The sequence below is a fragment of the Lepidochelys kempii genome, chromosome 10 (assembly GCF_965140265.1).
Source record: "Lepidochelys kempii isolate rLepKem1 chromosome 10, rLepKem1.hap2, whole genome shotgun sequence".
NCBI classification, from domain to species: Eukaryota; Metazoa; Chordata; order Testudines; family Cheloniidae; genus Lepidochelys; species Lepidochelys kempii.
In genome coordinates this window covers 32,041,387-32,053,399 of record NC_133265.1, presented here as the reverse complement: position 1 = coordinate 32,053,399, position 12,013 = coordinate 32,041,387, and the positions used below count along the sequence as shown (strand labels likewise).

At 48.6% G+C, this 12,013-nt stretch overlaps 1 pseudogene; it reads right to left on the bottom strand.

The window, feature by feature from the left end:
- Positions 1 to 1,307: 1,307 nt before the first annotated feature.
- On the bottom strand, positions 1,308 to 10,466 carry LOC140918397 (EEF1A lysine methyltransferase 3-like; annotated as a pseudogene).
- Between the last annotated feature and the right edge of the window lie 1,547 nt (positions 10,467 to 12,013).

Below are 12,013 nucleotides of genomic sequence, written 5' to 3'. Positions count from 1 at the left end.
AGGGTTGGGGGTCGAGCCCCCCAGGAATCCTGGGCCCAGTCTTGTTGGGGTTACAAGGACTCTGCCAGACAGGAGAGTGGAAGGGGAGTCCTCAAGGGCAAGGAGGCTACTGGGTAAAGGAAGTGGGAGTGAGGGCTCGGATCCTTTCGCTAGCCTACTTCACCGCAGTAGTGCAGAAGCCAGGGAAGTTCCCCACAGTAGCGGAACTATTCCCCTGCTTACATTTGCTACCTTTGACTCAAACCTCCCTGCTCCAGTCCCCATGGCTCACCGTGCTCTCACTGCCCTCCCTGCTCCATTACCCTCCCAGCAAACCAGGATGGGACCTCCAGCCCTTCCCTCCCCACCTTTTACTTTTGTTTGTTGAGATCTTTATTTGCGGGAGGCAGTCAGGGGTGACAGTGCAGTGAATGCCATAATTGCCAATGTGAAAGGATTTGGCTAAGGGCCCATCTACACATCTATCGTGGTGCATGTTTTGTGTGTCTGCGTTAAGTGATCCACAACAGCTGTTGCACGACTGGTTCAAGCACACCGCCTTGTTACCACAGTCAATTTACTGTTGCCTCACAGCTTTGTGACCACACAGCACAATACTGTTTTGCATGGATCCTCAGCATTGTGATCAGACACCCCACCGTGTATTTCTCTGTTGCTGTTCCATATGCATTCTGGGATGTTTCATGCTGTGCACTGTGGGATTCTTATGGGAAGGCAATTGAATCATAGGACTTGGGGGCAGGGGCACAAACTGAATAATTCCCATGATTCCTCTTGTTTCATCTCATCACCTGTCTTATTTCTGTGATCCAGAGCCATTTTACAGGCACTGTCAGGTAGCATGGATGATCACTGCTGATCTCCAGTTGTGAACACAGAGACTATTGGTAGAGTAGCTGAAGTCACGCCATGGCTATCCAACCAAGGTGATAAGGGCACCCGAAAAGGAGGAGACTGAAAACAACCAGACTCTTCTCCTACATCTTCTCCTGCAGCAGATTCACTCATCAGCATGGTGCTTTGGGGCTTGGCCAGTTACTACTGACTGGTGGGGCAGGACAGGGCTGCAGACTTGGGATGACCAGAACTGGGGGCAGAAATTCAGGATGTCAAAAGACACTTTCTTAGAACTCTCTGCAGAGCTGGTCTAAGAGCTGCACTGGTGGAGCACCCACATGAGAGCTCTCCTCCGCATGGAGAAGCACGTGGCCAGGTAATGATGCTGGCTTTGGTGGCACCCAACTGAGAGTGCCAATTCGGGACAAAAAGAAAAGGAGTACTTGTGGCACCTTAGAGACTAACAAATTTATTTGAGCATAAGCTTTCATGAGCTACAGCTCACTTCATCGGATGCATTCAGTGGAAAATACAGTGGGGAGATTTATGTACACAGAGAACATGAAACAATGGGTGTTACCCTACACACTGTAACGAGAGTGATCAGGTAAGGTGAGCTATTACCAGCGTGGGGTGGGGGAGGGAACCTTTTATAGTGATAATCAAGGTGGGCCATTTCCAGCAGTTGACAAAGTCTGAGGAAGGGGGAGGGGGAATAAACATGGGGAAATAGTTTTACTTTGTGTAATAACCCATCCGCTCCCAGTCTTTATTCAAGCCTAAGTTAATTGTATCCAGTTTGCAAATTAATTCCAATTCAGCAGTCTCTCATTGGAGACTGTTTTTGAAGTTTTTTTGTTGAAGAATTGCAACTTTTAGGTCTGTAATTGAGTGACGAAAGAGATTGAAGTGTTCTCCGACTGGTTTTTGAATGTTATAATTCTTGATGTCTGATTTGTGTCAATTTATTCTTTTATGTAGAGACTGTCCAGTTTGCCCAATGTACATGGCAGAGGGGCATTGCTGGCACATGAGGGCATATATCACATTGGTGGATGTGCAGGTGAACGAGCCTCTAACAGTGTGGCTGATGTGATTAGGCCCTATGATGGTGTCCCCTGAATAGATATATGGACACAGTTGGCAACGGGCTTTGTTGCAAAGATAGGTTCCTGGGTTAGTGTTTTTGTTGTGTGGTGTGTGGTTGCTGGTGAGTATTTGCTTCAGGTTGGGGGGTTGTCTGTAAGCAAGGACTGGCCTGTCTCCCAAGATCTGTGAGAGTGATTGGTCATCCTTCAGGATAGGTTGTAGATCCTTGATGATGCGTTGGAGAGGTTTTAGTTGGGGGCTGAATGGGTAGTGGCGTTCTGTTATTTTTTTTTGTTAGGCCTGTCCTGTAATAGGTAACTTCTGGGTACTCTTCTGGCTCTGTCAGTCTGTTTCTTCACTTCAGCAGGTGGGTATTGTAGTTGTAAGAATGCTTGATAGAGATCTTGTAGGTGTTTGTCTCTGTCTGAGGGGTTGGAGCAAATGCGGTTGTATCGTAGAGGTTGGCTGTAGACAATGGATCGTGTGGTGTGGTCTGGATGAAAGCTGGAGACATGCAGGTAAGTATAGCGGTCAGTAGGTTTCCGGTATAGGGTGGAGTTTATGTGACCATCGCTTATTAGCACCGTAGTGTCGAGGAAGTGGATCTCTTGTGTGGACTGGTCCAGGCTGAGGTTGATGGTGGGATGGAAATTGTTGAAGTCGTGGTGGAATTCCTCAAGGGCTTCTTTTCCATGGGTCCAGATGATGAAGATGTCATCAATGTAGCGCAAGTAGAGTAGGGGCATTAGGGGACGAGAGCTGAGGAAGCGTTGTTCTAAGTCAGCCATAAAAATGTTGGCATACTGTGCGGCCATGCGGGTACCCATAGCAGTGCCGCTGATTTGAAGGTATACATTGTCCCCAAATGTGAAATAGTTATGGGTGAGGACAAAGTCACAAAGTTCAGCCACCAGGTTTGCTGTGACATTATCGGGGATACTGTTCCTGACGGCTTGTAGTCCATCTTTGTGTGGAATGTTGGTGTAGAGGGCTTCTACATCCATAGTGGCTAGGATGGTGTTTTCAGGAAGATCACCGATGGATTGTAGTTTCCTCAGGAAGTCAGTGGTGTCTCGAAGATAGCTGGGAGTGCTGGTAGCGTAGGGCCTGAGGACGGAGTCTACATAGCCAGACAATCCTGCTGTCAGGATGCCAATGCCTGAGATGATGGGGTGTCCAGGATTTCCAGGTTTATGGATCTTGGGTAGCAGATAGAATACCTCTGGTCAGGGTTCTAGGGGTATGTCTGTGTGGATTTGTTCTTGTGCTTTTTCCAGGGAGTTTCTTGAGCAGATGGTGTCATTTCTTTTGGTAACCCTCAGTGGGATCAGAGGGTAATGGCTTGTAGAAAGTGGTGTTGGAGAGCTGCCTAGCAGCCTCTTGTTCATATTCCGACCTATTCATGATGACGACAGCACCTCCTTTGTCAGCCTTTTTGATTATAATGTCAGAGTTGTTTCTGAGGCTGTGGATGGCATTGTGTTCTGCACGGCTGAGGTTATGGGGCAAGTGATGCTGCTTTTCCACAATTTCAGCCCGTGCACGTCGGCGGAAGCACTCTATGTAGAAGTCCAGTCTGTTGTTTCGACCTTCAGGAGGAGTCCACCCAGAATCCTTCTTTTTGTAGTCTTGGTAGGAAGGTCTCTGTGGGTTAGTATGTTGTTCAGAGGTGTGTTGGAAATATTCCTTGAGTCAGAGACGTCAAAAATAGGATTCTAGGTCACCACAGAACTATATCATGTTCGTGGGGGTGGAGGGGCAGAAGGAGAGGCCCTGAGATAGGACAGAGTATTCTGCTGGGCTAAGAGTATATAGTTGGATAGATTTGCTTAAAGCCGGGCAGTTACAGCCCAAGGCTGGGGTTTCTATGCACACCAAGGCAAACCAAACCAGCCAAACAGAGAAGACTTCGGTTTTACCCCACTGGCTAACCATAAGTCACACAAGCAATTCCCTTAGACACTCCAGTTTCCCAGTATCACCACCAGTGCCACTCGTTATGCGGACAAATGGTGATGAAAACCAATACCCCAGTAAAAGAAAAATGGTTCTCTCGATCCCAAAGGATGAAACCCCAGACCCAGGTCAATATACAGATCAGATCTTACCCACAAATTGCGCTATCGCCAATCCTTTAGAATATAAAATCTATAGGTTTATTCATAAAAGGAAAAAGATACAGGTGAGAGCTAGAATTGGTTAAATGGAATCAATTATATACAGTCATGGCAAAGTTCTTGGTTCAGGCTTGTAGCAGCGATAGAATAAACTTCAGGTTCAAGTCAAGTCTCTGGAGAACATCCACATCTGAGATGCGTCATCAGTCCTTTGTGTAGAGCTTCCGTTTGTAGCAAAGTCCCTCTAGAGGTATGAAGCAGGATTGAAGACAAGATGGAGGAGCTGCAGCAGCTTTTTATATTCTCTTGCCATGTGGTCTTTCTTTTTTTGTTTCAAAGACAAGCTGTCCATTACGTGGCATGGAAAAACCTGTTCTGTCCCATAGGCATGTCCCTGCATGCCTTGCTGAGTCACAAGGTATATCTGCCTTCTCCCAGTGGGTCAGTTGTCTAGCTGATGGTCCTTAATGGGCCATCAGGCAGGCTGGGCAGAGCTGACACCAACTTGTCTGGGGTGTCAACCAGAAGCATAGCACAAGTTTGAAATACAGACCGTATAGAGCCAATACTTATATCTTTAAATACAAAAATGATACATGCAAACAGCATAATCATAACCAGCAAACCACAACCTTGTCTTAGACACCTTATTTGACCCCCTTTATACAAGATTTGGTGCCACTACAGACCTTGGTTGCAACAATGTTCTATATGGTCCCAGTTCAAGTCAATAAGGTCACAGAGCATCACAATTGGAAGCTCGCCCCCCTCCCCCATCCCCTGACTGCTGCCAGTTAGTTGCTGACCGGTTTAGTGTTGATCAACAGTTGGGCTGTTGTAACAGAGGTCTGTGCCACTATCAAGAAGGTGCTGTCTGTCCCCCTGGGACATAAAACTAGGCTCTGTGCAGGCAGCTATTAAGGGTCTTGCATGGTTGGGGTTCCCTAAATGCATAGGGGCCACTGATGGGACCTACATGTCTATTCTCCCCACTCCCCAGCATCAAGCCTCAGAATTGAGCAACACCAAGGCCTTGCTCCATGATGCTGCAAGGCCTGATTGACCACTGTGGAAGACTCACCAGTATTAATGTGGGGTGGTCTGGAAAGGTCCACGATGCCAGGATCTTTAAATGTCTGCACTTTCCATGCAGTGACAAATGGTACTTTTGCACCCAGTATCTACATGGATATTAGTGGCATCGCCTTCCCTCCTGTCATTCTGCTCCCCTGGCTTAGGAAGCTTTTCACTAGACAACTGGAAAGGAGAAAGGAACTGTTCACTTGCACCCTGAGGAGTTGCAGAATGACAGGGTAATGTGCCTTTGGAAGACTGGGTCCTGACATCAAGGCTGGATTCTGATAAAGACCACCGCACAGCCTTTGCGAGAGCAAGGGGGAGAGCCTGGCATATGGGTGGGTGCAGGAAGCAGGAATGCTTGGTGAGCATTTTGAACAGCCAGAGAGGAGGCCTTTATGGACTGATGCAGCCACTCAGGACATAGTGCGGGACGCATTGCGCTCCTACTTGGACTCTAGGGCTCACTTGCGAGAAAAGTTACGTCTTTGTTTAAAGCATTTATTAACATCAGTTCACATTACCTCTTTGTAATTACCACACTGCGGGTGTGGTTTGGAATGCGGTGTTTTTAGCACAGTGCTTGTTTTGATGCTGTTATTCTGCCTGGGTGGCTGTTATGACGTGGGTGCTTTGCAATAGAAAGGAGGGTCCAAGCCACAGACCCACAAATGCCACCACATTTTCAAATTACTTTTGTAAACAAAGCATCAGAATACACTGAATTGAACTTTGTTAGCATTTTAGAGTTGTATGAGCCGTCATACTGCAGTGCAAACTTAGCAGGCCATATGCTCCAGCAACGTGGTCTGCCTTTCCATAATCCATCTCCTTTTTTCTCCTCTTCCTTACACTGCTGATACAGTAAAATAAAGAACTTCTGTAAAAGTCAGTTTTCAATATATGTGTCTTAACTTCAAACAGTCTCCTTCCCCGGGAAGCCATGCGGTGCTGTTGTTCTTGGACGGGTGGGGGTTTGACCAGGTAGAGGGTGAAGAACAATTACACCCCAGTGTGGGTTGGGATAGGGCAGCGCACAGCAAAGCTATACGGCGATACTGTGTTTTCATATTGCTATTTAAATGAGGGGAGAGTTTGTGCAGTCTCTGGTGCAGCCCTTGCACTGAGCACGGAGGTGAGGTTCCAAAGCCAATGAGCTAAAGAAAGTTAGACCAACATGGTGACATTTTTATGGCAGCTGGACACGTGTAAACACCTCTGATCCCTCCTGTTGTGGTGTATTTTGATAGATCTTACAGGAATTGATGCCATCCACAGTCTGGGTCGGGACCTCTGTGACTCTGGCTCAGGGTTAACTGGTCTCACGTGGTCGCCCACATCTGGGATGAGTCAGGATGTGTCCACAACAAACTCTGGTACAGATGCGGCCAAGCTTCACAGCAGACCGTGGTACCACTCTGGAGTCACTTTGTACTTCACATGTGTATGGCCCAGACAGAGCTCCTGTTTAGCTGAGATTGCTGACCTGCCATGTGATCCAGCCATCAGGTGGTGGTTTCTCACACTGCCTTCTATGCATGCCAGCCTTAGTTGGTTGCTGGCCACCCAGGTGCTGGAGGGCCCTGATTAGCAAGGGGTACATGTCTTTCAGGCAGACTATGTCTACACCTATGATGAAGTCAGTCTCTCAGGAATGCCTCATGGGCCTCCAGAACCCCATGACACAGCACAGACTTGGGCCCGAGCCGAATGATCTGCAGGCACATTCCTGTGGAAGTTCTCCTGCATCTGCTTCGAGGCCAGGGGGAGCTCAGTGGTCATTACATCTCCCCCGCGCAGGGTGGCAAGGATGCCCATGATGCCCGCCAATCAGTTGAACTTCTGCTCCTCAAAATATTTATGCAGGGTTAGAGCTGCCTCCCAGAGGGGTTCTGCCACCCCAAGTTGGGCCCTGTAGTGCTGGGCAATGGTTAACATATGGCTGCCGAAGGGGTAGCTGGTCTCCCCGGGGAAGGTGTCAGCGAAGAGCCCGACCTCCTGGAGGAACACAGCCTCCAGCCCCTCAAGGGTGGCATCAGCAGCAGCCCTCTGTGGCACCTGGGCAGCCCATCCCCCAAGCTCCACAGGGTAGAAGGGAGGCTGCTTGGATGCAGCCATCTTACAAGGCACGCAACACAGCTGTCTCTAGCATCACAGACACCACACAGTGCTAATAACTGCTCTGCCTGTTGGGACCTTTCAAGGGAGAGCACTCCCTTGCCTTCGCACACACTGCATTGGAGCGAAGTGCACACTAGAGATGTCTGATTTCCCTGTAGCTTCACCAGCTGTTAGGTTCTCTTTTGATCTAAGTAACAGGATTTATTTGAACCTTGTAGCCCTTATATCTGATGTTTTATTAGTGTTCTTCCTTCCACACCTGTTTCTGTTTGATTCATGGAAAACCATGAGAATACCGTGCTGGCCACTGTATGTTCCTGAAAGACAGACAAAGGCCTCGCCCACTGAAGCTAAAAGCCGTAGCATTATTGGCTAGTAGACGTAGTAATTCTTATCCAGTTTGATTCAGCCACTAGTGAGAGGCAGCACATTTAACCAGTGTGATATATATCATTAAAGGTCCTCTGTTTTATTACAGAGCTGCAATAGGTACCTGAAGGGAAATTCTAAGCTCATTTAAACAGTGTCAACAGAGAGTGACTCCAGCAAAGACAAGAGGTTTATATAAATGAGGCTGGAATTTGATGTTCCACATTTAAGATCCTATGTAGAAATGAGTGAATAAATTACTCAACAAGTTTTGCCTTATTAGTTGAGAATTGTCAGCCTACAGATCATACAATCCCACATGTATTCATTACTTGTTATTATTCACAAATCTCTTCAATAAATAATTCTTAGAGAGACACGGTGCATTAGGTAACATCTGTTAGTTAACCAACTTCTGTTGGGGGAAGAGAGAAGCTTTTGAGCTGCACAAAATTCTTGACTTCCTCTTTAAGAAATAGTTTGTTGCAAATATTCACAATTCAAGCTGTCTTGATTAGTCACATGGTATTGTTTCTGTTTCCTGATTGGATGAGTTATATAAAAACAATACAGTACAAATCACAAATTTAACAACCAAATATACACTTTGAAATACACCAGCATGTATGTAGAATGTGACACATTTACACTGGTAGCCAGTGATATGAAACATTTCTGAAATTGTTGCAATAATCATATTAAATCTGTATCCTCATTAGATGGGACTGGGCAGGACATGGGACCAGAATTAAGGTTGTTTCTGGAAACTAAGTCTGAATTTCCCCCACCGTCAAAAGAAAAATCCTGCAATGTTCATATTATTATTTGTATCATCGTAGTGCCTAGGAGACTAGTCATGGCCCAAGGCCCAAATATGTCAGGCACTGTACAAATACAGAACAAAAAGACAGTCCCTGCCCCAGGGAGCTTTGTTTCTTTTTGTTTGCAATCTAATTTTCAGTCCTTAGTTTTATCTTAATGATGTTAAGATGTTCCTGTCCAAAAAGAACTGACTCAAAGCTCTGCCCAGAACTGGAACCAACACTGCGTTTTTTGAAGTTCAAAACAGCTCAGTACCTTTCCCCTGCACCTAGTGAGGCTCTTGCCCATCCTGGTCACGCTCCCACGTCCTAGTGCTAGCAACCCACGACAGGGCTGTTCTCTCTGTGTTTCCAGCTTGGCCAAGACCAGGAAATGCAGCAGGTGCCAGTGGAGCCTCTCCTCCCATCAGTGAGAGAACAGAAGGACTCACTGTTTTCCAAAAACAAAGCCTGGCCCTTTATCCCATCCATAATCTGATGCAAACTGAACCTCTGAGTCCTTCCTCAGCAAGGACCTGGAGGGGACAGAAGAGCAGCATAGCCTGCACCTGCAGCCTGTGCCACACTGGGGCACCTGGTGTCCAGACACGCACCCACACCTCTCCACCTGCCCAGGCCCAAACATGGGCACGAGCAGGGACAAAGTTCCAAACTGAGGGACACAAAACAGCTCTTCACACAGAAAAAGTCAATGCCTGCAGGATTCCTCCCTGGGGTTCCAATCACCACCTGAAATCTCAGCTTTAGGAGTCTTTATTTTGGGTGTAAAAGTGAGGGGATACCATATTTTATCTGGAAAAAAGGGTACTGGGGACAGTGACAGCCCTCGAGTTGAGGGCACTGGAGAGCTATGCATGCACCCTGCCAGCCTACCCCTCACCTTAGTCTGTCCAGCAGGGTTCTTGGGGTTTAGTTTACACTCACCCACTTTGTATCTTGTGGGGTCTGGGCTTCCCATATCTGCTGCTAAGCAGCCACCATTACAGACCTAAAGGGTGCTCTGTGGTGGCACTAGCAGCACTGACGGGGCAGGCTGCAGGGCCTAGTTCAGGCAGAGCTCCAGAGCTTGCTTTGGCCATCAGGAAGGAGACCTGTCCACCTCACAAACCAAAGCAGGCCCATTCCTCAACTAAACCCCCAACAGCAGAGGCCAAAGCACAGCTCTCCTCCCGCCTCAAGGAGCATCAGACAGCAAGGCCTCCACCTTTCAGGGCTAGAGAGAGCTATGGGAGTTCCCAGTGCACTGCTGAGAGGGAGCTCAGCTCATTTCCAGCCCATTATTGGAAAGTTCTGCACGGAGAACCTGCCAGTCAAAGCCCCTGCATGCTGAGCCACCTGCAAGCGCCAGCACCCACACTGATGGAGGGGAGTTGTCCTGCACTGGCTGGTAGGTGGAGAAAGGGGCTATGAGTCAGGCAGCGGAGACTGTAGAGGGGCAACTCCAGGTGCCCTCTCTGCTCTTCTGATTCGGGGCAGAAGCGGAGCTGGCACTGGGGGAGACGAGCTGCGGAGGCTGCAGGATTCCCACTCAGCAGCAGCAGCTTGGTCCCGTCTCCTTCCTCGTTCTTGTGTGCTGCCTTAATTACATGGACTCACACCCATAGACTAACATGAGATTCACACACAAAGCGGGTGGGACCAGTGCTGTCCTGTAGGGGGCAGTGGTGCTCTTTCTCTCACACAAGCACACTTTGCTCACTGTGTGTAAAGACCTCTACGTAACAACACAAAGGAGTATACCAAGAAAACAAACAAATAGCAGAGTCTACAGAAATGAGGCCGGAGCCTTCTTTCTTTGAGTGTTTCACACCTTCTTCTTGGCCAGTAAGGGTATATCTACACTGCAATTAGACACCTGCAGCTAACCCATGCAGCTGACTCAAGCTCATGTGGCTCAGGCTTGCAGGGCTGTTTAATTGCGGGGTAGACATCTGGGCTCAGCCTGGAGCTCAGGCTCTAGGACCATGTGAGGCGGGAAGACCCCAGAGCTTGGGCTGCAGCCCGAGCCTGGAACACTACACCGAGTCAGCCGGCAGAGGCCAGCTGCGGGTGTCTAATTGCAGGGTAGACATCCCCTAAGTCACAGTGTGCTGGTTCCTCATGCTCTGGTGCACGGCAATAAGTAAGATTAAGGGCCTCTGACTGATGCTCACCCATCAACCCTGAATCCCTCGCTCCCTCTGAAGCACACAGCACATTGTACAGTGCAGTGATCTCCTGGCGCGACAGCCATGTCACAGGCAACAATAGAATTATCGTCCAGACACGGCTGACTATGTTCCAAATATAACTGAAATCAAACCTTCCGTGATCTGCTGTCTGCTTAGCAGCTCGCTATTGTGGGAGCTCGGCAGTGCCTCACCAGGGTCAGGCAGCCAGCCCATTGTGAAGCCATGGGCGAAAAGCTGAACAAACAGAGGAGGGCAGTATGGTGGCAGCATGCCTGCTGGGATGCGCCTGGCTTTCTTGTTGCCCAGAATGAACAGGGCACCAGGAGGTCTGGGTTGCTGCACCATTACCAGTGTGCTTGCTGCTGCCAGGGCCTGAAATGCAAATGTTCCCTGGCGCACCAAGAGCTCCTAGCCACAGAGTTAGGATAACAACCACCACCAGAGGCACAGCTCTGGATAGGTGGCATTTTGGACAGAGGGGACTCAGAGAAGGGCAGTGGGGGAAGGAAGGTCCCTCTTTAACAAAGGACAGATCGGAGGGACTCCCTGAAGCCCAGATGAGAACAGCTCCTGCATTCTACCTTGGAACTGGAATATCTTTATGCAAGTGACTACAGTGGAGCCCATGGGTGGGGACTATTTACCACATCCTGGACAAATCACCAGAGAAGAGCTAGGCAGGAATCTGTTAAACTGGAGTCCAGGTTGCAAATATCAGTTGATTGCACATGGTATGGTCTAGATGCCAAGGGGCAGAAGTGGGAGCAGCTGTGGGGACTTAAGTGACAACCACCAGCTGAAATTGAACCTGGGACTCCCAGAGCTTACAATCTGAATCACTGCAGTGTGAGCTTGAGCCAAGGAGCCAGCCCCCCTAGGGAAAAGCTGCAACAGACTCACATCCTCTATGAACGGGACATGTAACACACTGACCAGTGGCAAATATCAGAGGGGTAGCCGTGTTAGTCTGTATCCACAAGGAGTCTGGTGGCACCTTAAAAACTAACAGATTTATTTGGACATAAGCAGAAGAAGCGTGTATTTTACTCACAAAAGCTTATGCCCAAATAAATCTGTTCATCTTTAAGGTGCCACCGGACTCCTCACTGACCAGTGGGTTTCACTCCCACATTAGAAGGGCTGCACAGCCTTCTGAAAGGTTGGCAATGCTCTGAGTGGCTCATTCCAACATCTCTGAGCCCTCGCTGCCCTGCGCCCAGAGAAACCAGGTGTGCAGAGACAGCCCGCTGTAGCCTGACTGCATGCAGGCAGCCCCTTGCCTTGAAGCATGCAGTGTACACTTGGAGCTACAAGGCCATGCACAGTGCCTGATTATTTGCTGGATGTAACAGGAGCCGGGGTTACTGTGGGGACAAAACATCACACTCGGGTCAGTGTTGGCTCTCATGGG